General features: G+C 42.1%; 1 long non-coding RNA gene across 1 annotated transcript; it reads left to right on the top strand.

Annotated features, from left to right (window-relative positions):
• Positions 1-10,987: 10,987 nt before the first annotated feature.
• LOC121665398 lies at positions 10,988-21,382 on the top strand. The gene is made up of 4 exons (XR_006016350.1): positions 10,988-11,653; positions 12,504-12,614; positions 18,299-18,382; positions 19,722-21,382. It is a non-coding gene; the product is annotated as an uncharacterized LOC121665398 (long non-coding RNA).
• The last annotated feature ends 465 nt before the right edge of the window (positions 21,383-21,847 follow it).

Below are 21,847 nucleotides of genomic sequence, written 5' to 3' on the forward strand. Positions count from 1 at the left end.
ACTGTGCTGGGCTTCTAGGACAGCCAGTGTGGTGCTGCACAGAGTAAGAGCAGAGCCAGGGCCACTGGGGACTGGGGCTGGGAGACCTCAACACACAGCAGTGGGGCTGGGCAGGGTCCACCCAAGTCAAGAGCCATCTACACACTGCACTGCTGCTGTCAAAGCTCAGGTGACCCCCGCAAAACTTTCTTGAGTGGCTCTGCCCTTTTCCTTCTGGGAACTTCAGTTTGCGGTGAGGGAGGCTGATTCAATTTTTGGCAAGCCATCCCTGCATTAGAGGACATGTACTGTCTGTCCCTCCATCCATGGGACAGTCACTGACCTCTCCTCTAGGCTAGAACATGAGCAGGAAACCTTTAATCCATGGAAATGTCCACTTGGTGACACTAGTACCAACCATCATTTTGTCTCAGCATGTCTAATTGATCAATACAATGAAATGAAACTCAGACAAATGTTCCCCATGTGTATTTAATTTGAACTTTGCTGGATGTGAAGTAACCTGTCATTTGTAGGCTTTTTTTTTTTAGTGTATCAATAAGTATCATAAAATTATTACCTTATCTTAAAAATCTCACGTATTTGATTCTTTCTTGTTTTCTTGCTTTCTTTTCTTTCTTTCCTTGCCCTCTCTCACTTTATCTGCTCCTCTCCTCTCCTCACCACCCCACCCCCATCCCATGTCTGTGTAAAGGGATATCAGGGACCTTGGGTCAAAGACCAAGGAATGCTGTGTCAACTGCCACATGAAAGGAAAAGAAATTTGAGCTTCCCTTCTCTGCGAACAGCCCAGGTTCTCAGCCTGTACAGAAATCTTCCCAGAGCATCAGTTCCTCCTGTTTCTCTCCCATACAACATGCATCCACTACCTCCTCACCTGGAATCCTTGGAGCTGGGATGGAAAAGAGTTCATACCATACAAATGTAGAAAAAAGAACTTTCTAGCTCTGTGGAGGTACTACACACACAGTGATCAACAAGAAGAACCATCTGAAACCCTTCAAAACCTGTGTACAAGCTGCAAATGCGCAGACCAATGCCCAGAGGAGGAGAGAAGTATGCACAACACGAGGAAAAGCCAGGGTTTGACACAGCCCAGCTGATGATAAGGTTTTCTTTACAGCCTCAGCATACTAATACCAGACCACTGCACAGGTGGGAGAGAGGTGCTTGAGGGCCAGTAAACACGGAATTTTATCAGTGTGCCACTATTACAGCAACACCTGTGCTAAATAACTTTGAACGTTGACCCACTGTGAAGAATCAGCGCTCAGTAGCCCTCAAAATTTCTCATTTCTTACCTGCAGTGGAGTGGTCTTGTATTTGAACAATGGCTGCACAGAACTTCCTGAATGTTTTTCTTTCTTCTCCTTTAGGATGCCTGTCACACAGACGCAGAGCCCCTAAATTGCCACCTTCCTGGCTCTGCATTTTTCTTTTCACTTCTCTCCTTCTTGTGCAGTGAAAGACGCTAGGGATGGAGTGATAAAAACACATGATAAAACACCATCACTGGGGAGATCTATGCCTTGGAAATACAGAAACAAAGTCTGCACTCAAGCAAACTTTCCATTGATGACAGTGTGTTATGCCTCATGACAAAAAGCAAAGGAGTCCTTAAAACTGTGCTTGCCTAATTAAGGTCCTGGTTCAGCTAGAGTGCCTAATTTAAAACAGATGACTCAGTATTGATGGTGCTGCACTTTAAGTTGGGTACCTGCCTAAGTACTTGGCTGAATGGAAGCCCAAGCAATGTATCTTTAAATGAAGTAGCAATGGAATGCAACAGCCATTCTAACCACTACATATAATTGACTAAAAAATCAAATCACTGAAAAAGGTGCTGCACTTACAGTGAAAAATAATAAATAAATGACTTACAGATTGCCAACATGACAGTCTGCAGCAGAGCAGAACTCAGCGAATGCAGCTCCCATTTGAATTCATGGGAAAGCAGGGACTTTTGAAACTGCTAAGTTAACCAAAAATATATATTGTTAAAGCCAACAAATTTATTTTTCTGTTTGAAAGTCCCTGTTTTGCTATACAGAGGAATAGGTTTGGAATTCTCTGACTCTTCAGCATCATAAAACCTAGAGTGCCTGTTTGGGGAGGTGTCAGGAAAATACTGGTTTCCATTTTAGGCTTATGTTATATTTACACTGTGGCTCACTGAAATACTAAAGCAGTAAGAGATATTATAATTAACCTCTTCAATTTTTCCCTTAAGAAGTATCTGGTTCAATGAACTGTCAATCAGCTCTCCCATTTCCTATTAGATCAGGGGCTAATATGCAGGGCCGACAAGTGAGTTCAGTGAAAGAGGAGAGGCAATACAAAGCCTCTATGAATAGTATCAGATGGTAAATGTTAAGTATGTTTTACGTGAAGATGAATTTTGAAATGCTCTGTGGTTACTTTTGAGCTACATCTGTTCTCTCTCTTTGTGCCCCTACTTCTAAGGGCACACAGAATTTTTGGTGCAGTTGTATGCCCATTCCTGCTTTGTGGGAGCAGTTTAGGTCACTGGAATTGATTTGCAGACGTGTAAACCTGACGCTCAAACGTCTGCAGTAGGCACGTAACTGTCATTGATGTCGTTTGGTGTTATGTGCTTAAAAACAAGATGGGTGGTCAAATATCTTTGCTAAATACTAAAAGGATCTGAATTGTACAATAATACAAAGGGTTGCAGCTTACTGCTTGAAATATTATCCCTTTAGCTTAGAATTTCAACTTTTATAAATGTAGGTCTATTCACAGTCCCCAGTGCTGCAACTGACTGCATTATTTATTATTTATCATTATTAATTATCACAATGTATTATTTATGCCATGCAATAGGTATGCACAGGATTTTGCCAAGAAACATCCTTCACTCTCACATTTATTAATTTCTAGAATATTACTATGCTGTTTGACTTGGAAGTGAATCAAACCATACCTAGATAATAAAATGAGTGACAGTGAAAAGCTTCAAAAGGTACCCCCTTTTCAGTTGTAAGAATCAGGTGGCAGCCTGGGGTCCTCTTCAAGGTCACTGCTTTCCTTTCCAAACCTTGACACCAGGAAGATATGCCTGGCCTTTGGGCTCAGTCTTGTGCACTAAGAGCCCTTCCCTGTTTCTTCTGAAGCCACAGCATAAAATCCAGTGTCTGAGCTGCAGCTAAGGGTCACAAGTGGAATGAAATTATAGTCTTAAACTGTGCCAGAAAAGATTTAGGAGGAACTTCTTCACGAATTATACATTGGAACGGGCTGCTCAGGGGGGTGGTGGTGGAGTCACTGTCCCTGGAGGTGTTTAAGGAAAGACTGGAAGTAGCACTTAGTACCATGGTCTAGTTGACATGGTGGTGTTGGGTCATAGGATGGACTCAATGATCTCAGAGGTCTTTCCCAGCCTAATTGATTACAAAAAAAACCCCCAAAACCCCAAAGAATTGTCTGATTGTGGGCACGCATTTATTGGTATTATGATTTGCCTTAGGTTTATTGTTTGCTAAGCTGTACCCAGTATTTCTCAACAATAAGAGGGCCCATTACTATGTTGGTCTCTGTACACACATAGTGAGAATAATGTGCCCAGGATGGTGCACAATGTTTGTAAGTATTAGTATTGAAAGAAGTACAAACAAACAAAACAACAGCAACAACAACAATGAGGCAGAATTTTCAAAGCTGCCCTGGTTCTGAGATATGCCTAAATTTCTTGAGCAGTTTTGGTAGTCTCTCTGAAATATCTATACATCAATTTATGAGTAACAAGGCTTTGTCTTAGAGTTATGGCAGTAGGTGAGGTCCCAGAAAATTTAACGACATGAGCTGAACACATGTTGAGAGGAAAGCCCTGGAGCTGCAAGGTCTCCAAAGCCTTATTATTTTGCTATTATATCACAAATGTGCTACTTAATGATTCCTTTTTTAAGTAAATGAAGCACAGTTGTAACTACAGAGAAAACTCCTGTGCCAAGGAGCTCACCACACAAAGATGTCTGGTGAACAAAGTGGAAGGAGCAGATTCGGTGCAGCTACACTTTGTACACACACAGAAAAGCTACAATCAGCTATATTTTTATCACCATCAGAACTCAGCATTGCTATCAGATATAAAATGTACTGAAAAAGTGGAAAGGCTTTAAAACTTGCTTAGATGTGCATTTAATAAGCAGTATCCAAATAGACAGATTTTTTTTCCTCCTGTCAATGTTTAGTAAAGTTCTGTTAGTGGCACCTTCCGGCTAAAGCAGCTTATAACTATAATAATGATCACTTTTGGGCCAACAGGAGACCTTTCAGACTTTTTTGAACTGGTTCATCCAAGTTCTAATTCAAGACACAAAGGTAAGGATGAATTTTGAAAAGATCCACCTCAGGACTGCAGCTTCTGCAACCCACCTGCGGTATGATACTCTGAGCGAGAAGGCTGCACCCCTCCTGTGCATGCCAGGAGACAGCAGTGTGAGCTGCTGCCTCAACGCTGAGCAGCACACATTGAGCTCTTCGGTAGGAGCCTATACAGTCCAGCCCTGCTCCTAGTCAGGAGCAAGGTAACTCCTCCAGGAATGGCTGGAGAAGTACAAACTATTAAGGACAGACAGAACATTTGATGTTGACAGCTGATGCCACAGGAAGGTTGTTGCCTCCTGTGCTACAATGGCTTTATGTCTTCACCTTCTGAAAACAAAAAAATCAGTGTTGAAAGATATTACTGGCCTCAGTTTCCATAAAAGCAGGGTGACAAAGTCCCCCTTCCTTTACACTGGTGGAAATTACGGACTGTTCTGCTGAAATTAGCAACGTTACAAAGCTGTAAAACTGGTCAAATCAAGGGACTAGCTCAGCGACAAAGAAGCCTCTCTGTGAGCCTGACACTTCATTCCCTAGAGATGTGCTAAAGCAGCAGGGGTCCTTAAACTCCTTTATCATCTGGGATCACATCTTAATAGGACTGACTGATGAACCCTTCCCTTCCTATTCTCCCATCTAAAAAGATCACCTCCTCTTCTTCTTCCTATCATGCATCCTCCCCGTGGCAAAACAATAGCAATTACAGGAATATTGAGGAAGTAATTAATGCATTTTAACCATCTTTTAATGAAATTCAGCAGCTGAGAAAGAGGGAGAGAGCCAATAAAGTGTAACCTGTTATCTCTACCACATGCCACATTTTGGCAACTTGGGTATTGGAAGTCAGAAAAATGTTTACACCCATTTAATATATAGCCTCTTAGGTTAGCCTGTCCCCTGTATTGCCTGCTGCTAACACCACATAAGACGTTCACATTTGTAAAATGAAGCGGATTTTTGACTAAGAGACCTAAAATGAGCATGAAGAAATTTCTGTTAGCATGACAGTCACATGGGCATATACTGATTTCCTGGAGCCTCCTTCAAACTCTTCTCTCTTACAACTTCTTCCATGCAGTTCCTACTGGAAGTGCTCTAGGTCCTTTTGCCTGTTGCCGAAAATTGAGCAAAAGATGGGCAGGTACATGAATGGATAACCTCTCGCTCCTTTCCTCAAGAGTGTGCAAGAGCAGGCTTCTAACACATCAGTGGTAACACTTTCACCTTTGATAACTCAGACACTGCTATCAACAGAGGGTAGTGGAGAGGGACTTTTTTCCAGTAACTTCTTCCATTTTGTCAGTATCATCCCAGGGCTGCTGATTTGTGCTCTGCTAATCTTAGTGCCTGTACAGAAACATCTTTTTGGTGTTGCTGCTTCTTTCTACAGAAGCTCAACCAGAGTCAATGAGATCTTGTGGTTTTGCATTTTCCAAGGGCATTCCTTGAGGATCTAATTTCATGTTGCACTCAAGCTGCTGTGATCTGATTAATATGTCCCTATCAGCTGCTAGAATGCTGGCTTGGGCCATGACTTCTCTCTCAATTGCATTTTGGTGTTATACTGTGATTAAACCACTGCTCTACCAGTGACCCAGCAGTAGGCAATCTCCTTCCCCTTTCCCCCAGCATATTGTATAAAAATAGTCAAGTGATAATGGCTCATGTTTATTGGTTTCTCTTCAGCAAAGCATATTTCCCACTGATGTCAAAATAGTTTAGACTGCACGTTGCCAGCACTTGGTCATACTTCTTCTGCCTAATATCATGACTTATCAGTGTTGTTGGAAATATCTTCCAGCTGTTAAACAATCCAGCTGGGATATAATTGGTCATCAGTCTAATAGCATAGCTGCAAATGTCTAGTTTCTTTCTTCTGCCATGTGTGGTAATTGAGTCTCCAAATTTGTCAACAGCCTGTTGGTAGACAGCCTTCTCTCCACTGGGCAGCTCCATGCCCTTAGACTCTGCAAGCATTGCTATTTTCTTCCCCTTCTGGGAGTTGACACATTCAGACATTGCATGGTTATTTATCCCTTTCCTGCTGTTCATAGCCTGAGGTTTTTTCCTGGTGTGTGCACTGCCTGTCACAATGTTTATGCTGGACCATGAAGGCAATACTTGGTTGGTATCTGTCCTCTCTTCCAGTAGCTAGGAACATCAGGAACTCGGAACATCGAAGGAATTAACAGTGTCATTTTGTCCAGCCTTTTTCAAGAGCAGACACTCACCCCTGCAATTGACAGCTCATCCAGAAGGATCAACAGAACATCTGCTTCACTCAGGCCAAAAGAGTTTTTTCACCACCTTGCAGCAGATTATAGATATAATAGCAGAAAACCAACAACTATAACTTGCCATGGAGTGAGGGACAGTACAAGAGATTACAGAAGTCATAAAGGTCTGTGAAACTTCGGGGGGGGCATTGTTCTAATGAACAATGCCAAGATAATTCTAGAGCATGGCTTGAAAATCTCTTTTGCTTCTCTTCCAGGCTATTGTGTTTAGCAGTTAATGACATTTCCTTGTGTCCTGTGGATATCACTGGCATCATATTCATGTACCATATGGATTCCATGTCAGTAGGAATAAACCTTCTCTTTATTAACAGGATCACTTATTGCACAGTCACATCTGCAGCATCCTCAGAGTGGACATATAGATTGATATAATGGTGTATCTTCCAAAGCCTTACCTCCCACAACACGTTTTTCCAAACTATACAGGAGCTGGTACATACGTTGTTGAAGTGAGACTTCCCTGTTCACCTTAGATATTCAATATCTAGATCTGAAAGACCTTCTTGTGAAAAGGAAAAAAAAAAGATCCCATTTGTAGCTCCTAAAGTAGAGTCAAAACCAGGGGTGATGAGTTGTACTGTTGAAGTCATCATGGAATGGCTGGGCTGGAAGAGACCTTACAGGTCATCTAGTTCCAACCTCTCTCCCATGGGCAGGGATGCCACCCACTAGACCAGGTTGCCATGGGCCCCCTCTGTCCAGGCCTTGAACACTTCCAGAGATGGGGCATCTACAACTTCTCTTGATAACCTGTTCCAGTGCCTCACCACCCTCTGAGTAAATAATTTCCTCCAGACATCTAATCTAAATCTTAGGAGAAAATGCCTACTTCTTTCCTTTATCTCCAAAGGGTGCCTACATAGAGAGAGGTGAGTGTCTACAACATAAGTGCTGACAGTCAGGTGGGATGAATCACACTTTTCCTGGAATATCTGAGGGTGTAAAGACTCCCTCCGACCTTCTCTGCCAAGACAGAGTTACTCTTTCCAGCCTCTTATCTTTAAGTTCCCACTGTGTCCCACTGATGTCTGCTCACATTGCAGCATCTGTACTGAAGCAGACTGAAAAATTGAAGGAAGAAAATTGAATTGTCTTTGATGTGCAAAATTCCTGTGTGATGCTAACAAGACAAAAAGTTGTGTGAACACATCTTTCTCTTTTTCATTGCTAGCTGTGTATAGTAAAGAAAATGTGTAAGTTTCAGTGGACAAAAAGATGGTTTTTACAAGGAAATTTTAACACAATTTAGCAGATGGGACTTGCTATAAAGATACCTGCAGTCAAATTAGGAGAGGCAAACACAGATGAGAGAAAAAAGGAATATGTGATTTAGAGATGGTGTTTTCCTCCACAACTCAGCGAGTTTTAAGTAGTTACTGCATTTGCTTCATCTTTCTCAATAGCTCTAAATAAAAATGGTGCAGAGGGCAAGATAACAAATGGGGGTGTTTGAAGAGACAGTGAAGTGCCACTGTTGGCATTAGTACATCAGATTGTGTTAGGTAAGAGTTATGCAGCTGCCCTGTGCACCAGAGCCCTTGCTGGGAGAGACAGGTTTCCCTTGGCCTCCTGTCCTGCTCCAGGCTCCCTCTGGGTGCATGACTGTGCCGTTCCCAGTGTCTTTACCCTGGGAGATTAGGGCTTCCCTCCAAAGAGAAGGTTCATCCTTTAGAATGTGACTGTTATGGCTATCCAGCACTCTGAAAGTGTTAACCAAAAATTTCTAGGTGATCCTTTATCTTCTCTTTATATTACTTTTCTGCAGTTTGCCTGCCCAGCCCTATCTGAAACCTCCCCCCAAGATTAGCACTGCTGTGTGAGCATTTTTAATACAGGCCTCCTAATACAGAGCTCACATCCAGCTGCTACAGGCAAGAACAAATTTTCACCTGTCCTCCAGTGTGAGAGCAAATTGCTTTATCTGCATGGGAGCTCGGAAAGGAGCTCTAGAAAGAAAAAACACACCCCCATTCTCCTCTTCATGGAGTTGAATCAAGCTTTTTAATGAGTCAGTGATTATTTTTCCAGCCTTAAATGTGTGCAGAGTTGCAATCTGTGCATAGTTTAATCTTCCTAGCTTGATGTCCAAATACAAACTAAGGCAACAGTGAAGTTACAAGGTTTCTCCAAAGGATGCCCATGAACCTTTTCAGTGAACAGCTCCCAAAAACCGGAACGAATATTATTAGGCAATTGAAAGGCTGTTATCAGAAACTTTTACCACATTATAGACAATCAGCAGAGCTGAAATTGGAATGAAATGTTATATTTTGTCATTATTCAAAGTTATCCCTTATGTCTTCTAATATAGAAGATCATCAGGGACCTAAAATTCTATATGCAAGGCCATGCCTGTAAACATCATTAACTGTTTTGAAAGCACATTTATGGTAGCAACAAAACCTGAAGTATCTATGATAACAAGTGCTGTAATACCCAGCACATGCAGCTGTCATTGCAGCCATATCAATCCCTCCCTCCTAAAACTTCAAGCAACTCTCAGGGACTGAAGAAGAGAATACAAAAGGCATTGGGAACACTGTCCAAGGACAGGCACAGCAATCCTGTGCTGCTTCCCTCCCTCCTCTTGTGCTCGCTGTCCCTGCTGCGTGGGCTGGGGCTGCAGCCTGCATGCCGGTACCGGAGAGAATATTGAGGCAGCTCTCGTATTTTACCATCACAAGTTGCTGACTACAAGGACTGCCTGCTTTAAATGTATAACAGTGCTGGTCTCGCTGTAAATCACACTTTCTTGGTGAGCTACAAGGAAGACAAAATCCTCACGTCTCTTTATGTATGTTGTTTTCCTACTGGATCACTGAGATATTTATAGCAACAAGCTGTGTACTGGGTTATAAACCAAGAGACTCAGTTCATGAAAGGGACATTGACTGTGGGGTCAATATAATTTCCCTACTTCTTATTTATTTTGCAGTTTCAAGAAGCAGACATAGTGCTACCTTTCCATGCTTGGGATACAGTCAGAGCAGCTGGGACTGCTGTGCTCATCCCACCCTACCTGAAGAACAACAGGTCCTCTGGGCAGCTGGTCAATGATTCAGAATATAAGAGCAGTAGGTTGATGTAAAAACTGATAATTCTTTAGCAGAAGATCCCAGGGAAGATATGTCTTCTTGGGAGGAAAGCCAAATATCCAGCAAGACCAATTTTTTCACCCACAAACAACTTGAGATCAGAGATGTGTCCTAGAAAATCCAGCTCTGGGGAACAAAAGAGAAGCAGGGGCTCTTCATAACCAGCTGCCTCCCACAAAAAGAGATAAAATACTGAGATGAGAGAAGGAGAGTCTGTGAACAGCAAAGAGGCAGGGGCTGCCTAATAGACAGCTGTGAAGCCAGGCAGAGGGGTGGGAAGGAAAGGCCAGTGGACTGGAGTGACTGATCACCTCTGAGAAAGCACCCAGCAGAGACCCAGCTGGTCTCTGGAGCTCCAGCAAGGGCATGAAGAAGCCCTCCCAGTGCCACAGGAGCATGAGAAGGGTATAAAAATAGGAAGACCTATCCTCTTCTCCTGGCATAGGCAATTCAGGCCAAGGCTAAGTGAGCAGAGATTGCCTTGTGAAGCAGCTGGCTTTGAGAAGTCTGTGGGTAGTCATTGCAGTAAAGTCCTCTCCATGCCACACCTGAAAGAAAAGGAGCAGAAGTTCTGCCCCAGAAGCATATTCAGCTCTTCATGCTACTGCCGAAGGATGAACTGTCAAAGACTCTTTCTTCCCATCCTCTCAGGGACCCAGCTCTTCCCTTCAGTGGGGCTCTGAGGTCCAGACCCCATCTCACCTTGAGTCATCTCTGACAGGCTGCTGTGCTGTGCAAGTGCTGTGCTTCTCATACAGTCCTTGTATCCAGCTGTTACAGAACAGCAGAAAACTCTTAGTCACTGAGTTAGCTGCCAACCGTTTAGGCAGATGAGTAATGTATGAAAGTCTGTGAGACAAGTATACAGTGTATTAGTTCATTAGGTATATGTGCAAAAAGCTCTGTAGGAGGTCCAGTTATAAATATTGAATATTCCCCTTACCTACCTATTTCCCCAACTTGCTATTGCTTAACTCAGTGGAAGTGGAAGTTTGCCTTAAGGAGAAGCCTGAAGGAGAGGGTAGAAGCTTTATCTATCAGTCAGAAAGCTGCCCCAAGATTAAGAGATGGTATGATAGATAAGAAAAGAAGAAATTAATTGCATTCATTTATTATGAATAATAAATGTTGGTAGTTTGCAGCACTTTAGATTCTACATGAAGCTCATCAGTTTAACTGAGTAAAAGTTCATGATGTGTCCTTGATCAGACCCGGAGCTGATTTGAATCAAACTTTAAAGTGTAATTCCAAACTTTTTCAAACATCAGCCCTAGACTCTGATTCAGATAGGATTCTGATCAAAACTCCTCCTAAATACAAAGTGTTATGTCACTCCAGCCCCAAGTGCCTCTTCAAATTCCTTTGGACAGTTTCCCATTACTTTACCTCATGCTCATCCCTTTGTCAAACCAAGCTCTGCTGTGCATCTGCTAGCAATAAGATAGAAATGCCAATTATTGGATCCCAGTGTCTTGGCTTCCGAGTAGTTTCAGGAAGGACCCTTTATGTCCCATGATTCTCATTCTGAAGTTTCATCTGCTCTGCTGATCTCTTTCCCAAGAAGCTGCCTCACATAAGAACAGCAAACTCCTTCTCTTTAGCAGTCTAACTGCTTTCCTAGACACACTCATTTCCTCTGCAGATACCACGTGAGAACTACTACGGAGTTGGCCAAAATGATAAGCAGATGCTGCTCAGCCCTGGTGTCTGGATCTGCGTTGCTCTTGCAAGGGTGGAGAGGAAGGTTTCCTTCCTTATCTGATGGCCACTGCTTTCTTCTGACAGACTAAGTATAAGGCAGTGCATCATTCTTTTCCCGTGAGGAAGTGCTCCCATCCTCTAAAGGCAGAAGATGGCTCTTGCTCCCTTGGTGGACAGTGTTCTGCACTAACCTGAGAGGCAAAGGACCAGGTCTGTAAGTCTTTTCTTCTCACAGAATTCCTGACCAATGGGTAGAAAGAGCTTTTAATAGAAAGGATGCTAGATATAGATAAACATCTCTCAGACTCTCTGTGTTAAAGATTGTGTCTAGTATTTCTCAGTTTTGATGGGCAACTTTCTGCTGACCCATAATAGTTCATTGGTGAGGGCTCTGGTTCCTCTGCATGTCGTACATAAACTAGAAAGGGTATTAGGACTTTCCTTGGTAATACAGGAAGTATATTTACAATTGCCATTCAGGGCTAGACTGTGATCTGCTGCTTATAGCAGGCACTGCCCCAGGGGCAGTACTGATGTGTGGGGTGCCTCAGGAGCTTGTGTTCATCACCGGAAGCACAGTTTGCTATCCAGGGCATCCCTCTTTTTGGACACACTCTTGCAAAACATGCTTTTCCATAAGAGACCTGACCCTGAGAGTTTTTCATTGTCAGTATTTAACTTCCAGTTTCCTGTACTGAAGGGTCAGTCTCATCTCTGCAATGCTGTGTGCCATTTGAGTGGAGATGGGCCCCTCTCACACGCTGGTCCCTCCTGGCACAGCTATTCTCCTGAAGTGACACCACTCCAGAGTATGAGGAAAAAACCCTCAGCACAGCACTTTTAAGCTGTCATGAAGTAAGAAAGGCTCCTTTCATTTTATGTTTTGTTATATAGCAGAAAAAAATCTGTCACTTTGCAGGATGCTTGCAGCAAACAGCTTTAAAAACTGAGTAAGTGGTTCAGCTTTACTTAGTTTTTAATCACTCAGCAACTGTTTACTCCACAATTCACAGGTATATTTATGTTCTTCTTTAGTTGAGGTTGTGACCTTCCTTTCCAGCCCTGAATTCCCAGCTGAGTGGAAGAGTATGTCCCTCTGCAGATAGGACCCATGCATGGAAATCAGATGGGTTACAAATGCAGCACACCTACCCCCAGCCCAGCACTCAGGGTAAGTACCACAGAACCAGCAACATATTGCTGGTTCAACTGCTATCCCCTTCCAATGGGAAAATGGGCATGGTCAGGAAGGAATGTGAAGGAACCTTTTTTAACCTGAGAGTGATGGTCATCCTCAAGTGCCTCAGTTTAGCTCAAGGGTAAGTTGCTGTTCCACTACTGGGCAAAAATACGGGGCATTTAAGGATTTGGGTTTTGCAGGAATGGCAAGATGAAGTGAATCTCTGCAGAGCCAGGAGGAGGTGTCATGTTGCGCCAAGCCTGGCTCTCCTGCAGAAGCCTGAGGTTCTTGGGTTGCACCCTTTCATCTGTAAATGGGCCTCTTAAAACAGAATTCACAAGTGCATTCCAGTAATAAGTAATGGGATATTGTCATGTGGAAGAGCAACCTGATGATAGTTAATGGTGTTTCTACCTCTCTACCATGTTCTGAGGAATGACTTGGCCTTAAAAATACACCAGAACCCCCAATGGGAAGGAAATCCCCAGAGCTGATCATTTTGGAGAATGAAAAGATTCCAAATGGGTGCTAATATTTCACAAGGGAGGCTTTCAAATGAATGAAATGCATCTTGGATATTAATAGTGAAGTCTGTGATCATTACTACCAAGATTTTTTGCCAGTATTTTAAATGGAGAATGAAAGCATGTGCAGATTAGAGGGAATTTCCCCTTTTTTATTGAAAAAACACATTGCACATGCAAATTAAAACTGCACTCACCACTGCAAGACTATAACATTTTTGGCACATGTACTCAGTGTGCATAAATGTTGGCTGTATTTAAGTCCTAGACATATATAATTAATGAAATACATTTGTGTATAGCCTCATTTTGTGAGCAGCCTAAATTTAGGCTGCCTATCCGTTTGCAATGTAAATCTTCATTTTGGTTGGTATATTAAATGTTAATGCTTGTGCTAATTTTTAGTCTCTAACCTTAAGGCAGGTCACACATTGCTTTATTAAAATAAAAGAAAGAAGATTAATTTAGTCACCCGAGTCAACAATTAAAAGTACATGGGAGTTTGGACAAAAGAAGTAAGGAAATGATAACTTAATGGCAAAAGGCATGTCTTCCAACAGCTAGGCACCATGGTGTGATCCTTATTTACTTTTATAGCGCACCCCATTGTGCCTATGTGTTGGAAGACATATGTCATGTTTCATCCTCAAGGGCCTAAGTGTGAATTTCCTGTTATTTTTTTCACAACTTTAAAAGTTGTTTCAATGAAGTTTTTGTTGGAAGAACTTTAGTAAAATGTGTTTTATATACTGTCTGTGGCTAGCCGGGAAAAATTGCAGCCCCAGAGGAAAATAACAAAGAAAGGCTACAGCCCGAAGGAAAGGAAGGAGAGGGCTGGGAATGGAACGGAGCTTTAGCTGGGCTGGGAGCGAGGACGGCAGTCCTTGTCCCTGGATAGCTCCATGCACAGGATCACCAGCTAGCAAGGACCTGTAGCCCCCACTAGCTCCACAGAGCTGTGCATCCTTTTCCCTGTCCCAAAAGGAGGGATGCTTTGAAGATCCATGGTCGTGTTCACACACAGCAGGTTTTGTTGGCCTTTTTGCTGGTAAGCTCTCTGGAGCAGATGTGCACACATTTGCTGTGAGCACACGGGCTTCCCCGGAGAAGGCTGCACCCACCTCTCACAGGTGGACTCCTCTGATCCCCATGGAGCAGAAGCCCATCTGGAAACATCTAGGTTTTCTTCAAGTACAAAACAGGGAGACTCTGTAAAACGCTATCATTTTTTCCACACCAAGAGCTAATTAGCACCCTGATTTAGTGCAAAAGCAAACGTGAAAAACCTTTTCAAGCTACCAGATACTTTTTTTAAATAGGGTTTTCACTGGAAATTTCTTAATCTTAAGTAAATACTTTCAATGCTGTTTCTAAGGTCTTTGAAATTCCCATCTGGTGCCTTAAAACAGAATCTCTGATATACAATTTTTCCTCCAGTTATGCCAAATATAGCAAGAAAATTCATGGAAGCAGAACATACCCAACTTTAAGTCCTCTGATTTGCAAAAATTACCTAGCTAACTTCAGTGAGCAAAACTTCACCAACAAAGCTTTTCAGCACCAAAATTCTATACAAATGCCTTTTAAATGTTTGAAATTTTCTAGAATTAGGCTGTCACTTTTGCAAATGTTCTGTGAAATTTTAGCAGCAATTACTACTGAGGAAAACGTTTCAAAGAAAGGAATTCTAAAAAAAGGAGCAGAGGGAAAAAAAAAAAGAAATAATCTTGCAACACTAGCTTGGGAGTCAAAACTCCCTTGAAGTGGAAATGAAGCCCGATCCTGCACGTGAGAAGCCGCACAGTTGTGGGTCTCCCTGTGGGGTCTGACCTGTGCGACCCCACAAAGCCCATTGGCTTCACTGCTTCCTGAGCCCCTGTCCATTTGTTGTGCAGGGAACCATCCACATGTGAATGGTTGGGTTGCTGGTCCAAAGTCTCTCTGTCCATGTTTTAATTTTTAAATTTTTTTTTTTCACAGAGTGAATCTTTCATTTGAGTTTCTGGGTGTTAGTATATTAATAGGAATGAATGAATAAGAAAGAATTCTACATTGAAAGTGAAAATGGGATAGCCAATGAATTTGGCACGAAACCTGTGTGTCCTCCATCTTGCAACACAGAAACCACTGGTCTATTTCAGGGTTTATTCTTCCAAGAGAGATCACGCCCCAGGAGGGCACACTAGTTCCTAGGTAAATCGCACAAACAGAACATTCATTCTTAACACAAATACAAGAATACCTGCTTCCACATCAAACCTACTCATCCCACGGCTAATTGGAAGCTTTCTAAACAAACATTTCATTCTGCTGACTCCAAAATAACTGGTACTTACGGCTTTGACTTAGTGGTATAAACTAAAAAGAGTAGCAGAAGACACTGCAAAAATAAAAATAATTATACATAAACAGAAGAAAGAGTCCAGAGTCTTCCTTCTGAAATACCAGCTCCAATCTGTATAGAGCCAGTGGTAAATTACCCACCTGTATTCACTTACTTAACATTAAAAAACACTTATACATCATTACACTTTTGTACCATATTAGTGAAAATGAATGCTAGAGCAATATGAGGTAAACATTGCTAATGTGGGAGAAGGCTGCTTATATCTTCTAATGATAGGATTAACTATGGCAGTGATAGATACACCATGCTCCTTTGAACCCTGGCTCACCACCGAAAAAGCCACAGGGCAGCACAAAGAGACTTGCTCAGCCCAAACGGGATTTTCTCCTGCTTTTTGAGATCACTGCAACAAAGCAGGTTCACTGCCTTAAAATAGCCTGTCACTACCCTGAGTGGCATCCTGGGGATCCAGGGGCTTCTGTGCATTTGATTGACTTTAATATTGTTTTCTGTCACCTATAAATCTTTTTAACGCAATTTGAAAGTAAAATAAGGAAGCAGCTCATTTCATAAATATTTTGTTAGTGCATTTCTTACGGCAGTTCTTTGGCACTGGATTAAGTATTCCAGCACTCCCACCCCTAAGTTTGTAAATGCCAGCACCTGACTTAGAGCAGGGGCCTGATCCAAAGCCCACCAGTGTTAGCAGAAAGTCACCCCCTAAAAGTGGGAGGTGTTTTATTGGCCCCACCTGCCCATAAAACACAGAGTGGCAGAGAGAGCAGCCATGAAAAGGATGGCATCTTGGACACAGCACTTCTGGGAGTTCCTGTGCCAGACCTGAACTTCTGGATAATATTGCACAAACCTTTCTGATGATGCAGCCCATGCCATCCTTAGCAGCCATTCGTGCTTGCTCTCCACCCAGGCTGCTTTTTTGGGTGGACCCGTTAGCATGCTGTGTGGTGCTTGGGAGGGCTGATGTTTCTGTCCTGAGGGCAGGATTGCTTTCAATTTATTCCCAACCAAGGCATGCAAATAAAATGGCACCACACATGCTCAGTGCTGGCTTTCCACAGGTGAGAGTTGCAGGATGGCTTTTTTCATGTGCCCACCACCTCATCCTTAAAAAAGGGGCAGGATGGCAGCAGAATCCGAGCAGAATTAAATTAAATCGTGCCACCCACTTCTTAACATTTGATCCCAGTAAATTTCTCTTCTGCACAATGTTCACAAAGCTCCTCTGCCTCCACATACTTTTAGGGATTTCCACCCCTGCCCTGCAGGCCTCTGGAGAGGTCTGAGGGGCCCAGAAGGGTTGCAAAAGCCAACTGCAGACTGGTGCTGCTTCCTGCTACGGAGGCAGCACATCTCCGTGGGGCACCACAGGGCACCTCGCTGCAAGGACTCTGGAAGGTTCAGGCTAATCTTCAAGGGGGAAAAAAAAAGCCTATCTGAAAAATGGAGAAGAGATAATAACACTTGTGGCTGTACAAGCGAAGATAACGGCAAAAATAATCAAATCTCATGCTCCTGGGAGGAAACTAATTGCACACAGGGGTCAGGAAGACATTTTCATCCACTGTTGAGCTTTGCACAGTTGGCTGCTGCATTGTTATTATGAAAGAGGGAAGTGGAAGGAGGAAAGGGGAGTTTACTTGTGTTGTTTGTTGCTTTTTTCGCTGAAGAGATGGAGGGAAAGGCAAGAGTGGCTCTTGTTTGCCCTTGAGCATCAAGAGCTGGCTGGCATCAGAGGCATAATAGTGGGCTGGATGGATACAGTATGGCAACACTGATGTGTCCGATGGATTGGGGAAGTGGGATGCATCTCTCCACGCGCACACATCTGCTATCCCTCACTTGTGAATGTTACTCCAGATGGTAATCAAGAAGGTGGTTTTATAACCCACATTAAGAGGACTGTCTGCTGACAAGTTATGTGTTTTCTTCCCTTGAGTACATGCTGTTAAGATGGATAAGTGCAAATGGTTGAAATTTGGTTGTTAACTCTGAATAATAATAATACTTTGCATTTCTATTGCATCTTCCATCCTAGGATCTCAAAGCACTTTGAAAACACTAATTAACTAAATCTTACCACACTGCTGTGAAGCAGGTAATTATTATTACCATTTTTTACAGAAAAAGAAGCTTTGTCATAGTGAAAAAGAATTTCCCTGGGTCACCAAAGAACCAAAAATAATCAAGAAACAATGATGACTTCTCAAAGTAAATTAGAAACTTTGCATTAATTTCCTGGAAATTAATTTAGTTTTGTTTTTATTCCCATTGAATACTTAAGCCAATCTTCATACATTTTCAACTTTTGAAAACTTCTTTTTTGGGACTAAAACACTAAAAAGAAACTCAAACCTTGCACTTTTCATTCTTGCTGAGCAACCAGAATAATATCAGTCAAGAACGAGCTATGGAAAACTGAGTTACTTTGAGAAATAGTTTGATGATTGCAATTAATTAATAATAAGAATATGGTGAAAACCCATGTCAGCTTCAGTGTCAATTCCCATTCCTTTTGGCCTCATCAAAGAATTCATTACCCTCTTTCCTACCCCCTGGAAAAAAAATGCAGTGTTTGTGAGGACTACAAGACTTCTTTTTATCCCACTTTTCTATTTTTTTTCTTCCTGTCATCTGTTTAAAAACACCCTCCAAATGTGCTACTGAAGGCTGAGACTTCATAGACAATAGGCTCATAAGCTTGCATAAATGAGAATGAGAGAGAAAAACTAAGTTTCAGTGTTGATTTTTTGCCCGTTGAATAATATCAGTTATTTGATTTTCAGACCCAGAATCCATTCTTAAATTAGAGAAGGATGTTGCAGGCCCGTCAAAGAATCGAAGACAAATTTTGCTAATCCTTTTGAGAGGTGAGACAATGGTAATGGGGGGTAAGGAATGACGTCTGGGTGGGCAATATTGCCTGTTCATTTCCTCGGCTTAGCTACTGATTGTCACTCTTGTGCCTTAGAGATGCCCATAAGCTTCCAGGGAGACTGCATGAAGGTAGAGCAGCTTAATTATGTAGGCTGCTATTTACTAGGTTTCAGCTGAATCCATCAAACTAACTTTGCTTTAACCTGAGCCAGATTTGATTGTGAAGCCAATTTATTGACTGGTTTCTCCTTTGGCAGCGCATCCTTTGATTTAGATACAGATACTTACCCCCTTGAAAAGTAGCAATGTTATGACACAATTTATATTTTAAAAAGCAGCATTACACTGAACATAATTTTAAAAAACAAACAAACAAGCAAACAAACACAACAAAAAGCCCTTTGAATCTAGAATAATGGCTACCTGTAAGGCAGTAGCTCACTTGAGAGATTTTGCTCAAGTAACTTATAACTATCAGCAGAACCCCCTAGGGAATTACCGCTGTTTTTGCAGAAGCTGTTTGCAGTGGAATAAACAGACAAGTGCTCTATATATCATTTTAAGTAAGACAAATAAAGTTCTGCTTCCTCCTTACAACGATGTCATTGTCACTTATATAAGAATAATTCTGTGTGACTTTTTATGAATCTTTCCCCTGTGCAGAGGTACAATGGCCTAATTTCCTACACCGCGTATTATAAATAAACGTCCTTCTTCAGCAATGTATAGCCAAGCTGAAATGATCCCACCACGTACGGAGCAGTCTGGAACTGCTAAGGTGTGCTTGAGCACCAGCAACGGGTGGAGGGAAACCCCACCACCCCAGAAGAGGTTATCTCCACACCTCCTCCTTCCCGTGGAGGGTTTCCCATGGCCCAGGAATAGACGATGGGAAGGCCTGGGGAAGCCGCTCCTGTTGTCATAGGTTCCCCTTACAACTCATGGCATAGCTGGGATATGGTTTTATTTATTTTGGGTTTCAAAGAGGTAACATCAAATGCATGGTACTGGTGAGTGTGGGAGAGAAAAGAGGACGACCCCCCCTTTCCCATATGACTGCCCACTGCTATTGCTAAGAAACCTCAGATGGTAAAAACACGTTAAAAAATTAATAAAAAAAGCTAGAAAGTGTTATTCAAAATGTAATTTTAACACATTGTGAAGGGCTTTTAAGGGGAAATATGTGTGGGGAGGGCTCTTATCTCTCTAAGGCTCCAGCTAATGTAGCTGGCTGCCCAGGGGAATGCCAGAGGGAGAGAAGATGGGAGAAATGATATTAAAAGGGTGGGAACATTATTTTATAACTTTAAAAAAAATATTTGTTTTCCCCAGAGTCTTTCAGGTTGGTTTGCTCTTCTGGCTGCGTTTGATCTGCCAATAGCAAAGCCCATCTCTGCAGTGATTGTGGAATTCTGTCTGATATTCCCTGCGTGCCGTGAGCATGGGGATTTCATTTCATACATCATTTCCAACGAATACCCTCAGTACAAAGCACAGAAGAAATTTCTGTCATACACACACGGAACGCTCACATCTGTGTGTGCACATGTACGTGTGTATGTGTCCACATGAATCAAATCATGCTTGGCTGAGAGATACCCTCTAGCTCTGGTTAAATTCATGTGATAAATTGTATTATCCTGTATCTTTCAGTGCCTCACCTGCACCATACTGCTTATTAATCTCTCTGCCTGGATCTTTTGTAGTGTTCTGAACCTCTGAGAGTGATTTCAAAAGGGTTGCCTTTAAAACAACTAGAAAAAAAGCAACCAGCATAGTAACAGGGGAAACTGCCTTTTTCTTTATCACCTCCTCCAGAAAAAAAATACACCAAACTCATGTCCTGGGACAGAAAGCATGCACAGAATGACCCATTTACAGTCCAAGTTTACATGTTAACAGGGATAGAAGGGTGCCCTGCAAATGGAATATTTCTAATGGGGTATAGTTGAGCTTTTACCTCTGAGGCATCAGGTATTAATATGATCCTGGTTTGTGCTTTCTAGAGGTTTCTGCAACAGCAGTTTTGTTTCTTCAGTCTTTTGAGTTCTGTTTAACTAGGCTTGTGGAAAAAAAAGGGAAACACCCTTGCTAAGGGAATAGATGTTAATAAACAAACACACAAAATGTACAAAACCCCTTCAGATTTTGTGTATAGGGAACCAAAAAGTGGTGCAGAGCAGTAGGAAAAATCTGCATCTCTTCTTGAGATTATTTACATGTACTTTCACTACTTGGAGCAAATCCGGCCATTCTCAACTCACAGTGAAAACTCCCTCAGACTTAGTCTACCATGACTTTCCCATGCTATTTTAAGGTGCTTTGAAATTCCTACATGAGAAAATTCAACACAGGTGCCACATGCAAGTCTTCATTTCACTGGAACTTTTTTTTGTCCATTCCTCCTGGTCTTTCATTGCTTTAATGCATTACAGAGTGAATGAATAGATATAGAATTATAGAATTATATCTATGAATAGATATATAATTTATAGTCCATTTGGAACCAAGGACAAAGGACTGGAAGAAAACTCCTGAGTCATCCAAATCCTCAGAAATGCATGGGGCTGCCTCACCTGGCCATTATGGAGGCTGCAGGAGCTACTGCTGTGACAGTGTTACCCCTCTCCTGCGGGCAGTTTCCTCACACTACGGGTGCTCGAGGGTCACAGCACATGTGCAACCCCTCTCCACTACTTCCAGAGGTGACTTCTTGGTTTAGGAGAATTAGCAGGGCTCAAACTGACACCTCCACCTTGCATGGCTGTGTCATTCCCTCTCATGTGAAGTTTTACCTACTCTCACTCATATCTTAAGGAGATAGCCTCTCTGTGGGCAGCCTATTTCAATACCCAGCTTGTCTGTTTTAAGGAAAAAAACCATGATATCTAACCTAAACTTTTTCTTCCTTTGTTTGAGGCTGCTGCTTCTTGTTCTACCTTCTTGTACTAATGTGAAGAATTCCCTTACTTCATTAAAGGCACTTCTACATATTGGTAATGTCCCCAGTGAGTGATCTCTGTATAAATTCAGTTCCTCTGATATTTTCCCCTATGTTTTATACTCTGATCTCGGTATCACTTTGGAGGTTAATCTCTGTATGTTCTCCAATGTAGTGTCTAAGTGATAGGAGAGCCATAAAGTCTTTTGGGTGGCATTGTCCTGAATTTACATAGCTGTCATATCACTCTCCTACTTTCACATGAGACTTCTTTTTAATTACATACAAGAATACCACTGCTGTAATTTACTTGGGTTACAACACACATGTACATGTTTCACAGAATAGCTGGAATAATAGTCTCAGCCTCTGTCACTTACTGGTTGCTAGATAGCTCTTCTTCATCTATATCTTTCTCTTTTACTGATATTCCCAGAGTATTATATTTGCTGAGACCCCTGTTCAGAGGGCTTTTGGACATAACCTTGCTGTATTTTCTGAGTGATCTCTTTTTTGG

The sequence above is a fragment of the Corvus kubaryi genome, unplaced genomic scaffold (assembly GCF_017639235.1).
Source record: "Corvus kubaryi isolate FWS band 111438036 unplaced genomic scaffold, C.kubaryi_AGA036_p1.0 132, whole genome shotgun sequence".
Taxonomy (NCBI): domain Eukaryota; kingdom Metazoa; phylum Chordata; class Aves; order Passeriformes; family Corvidae; genus Corvus; species Corvus kubaryi.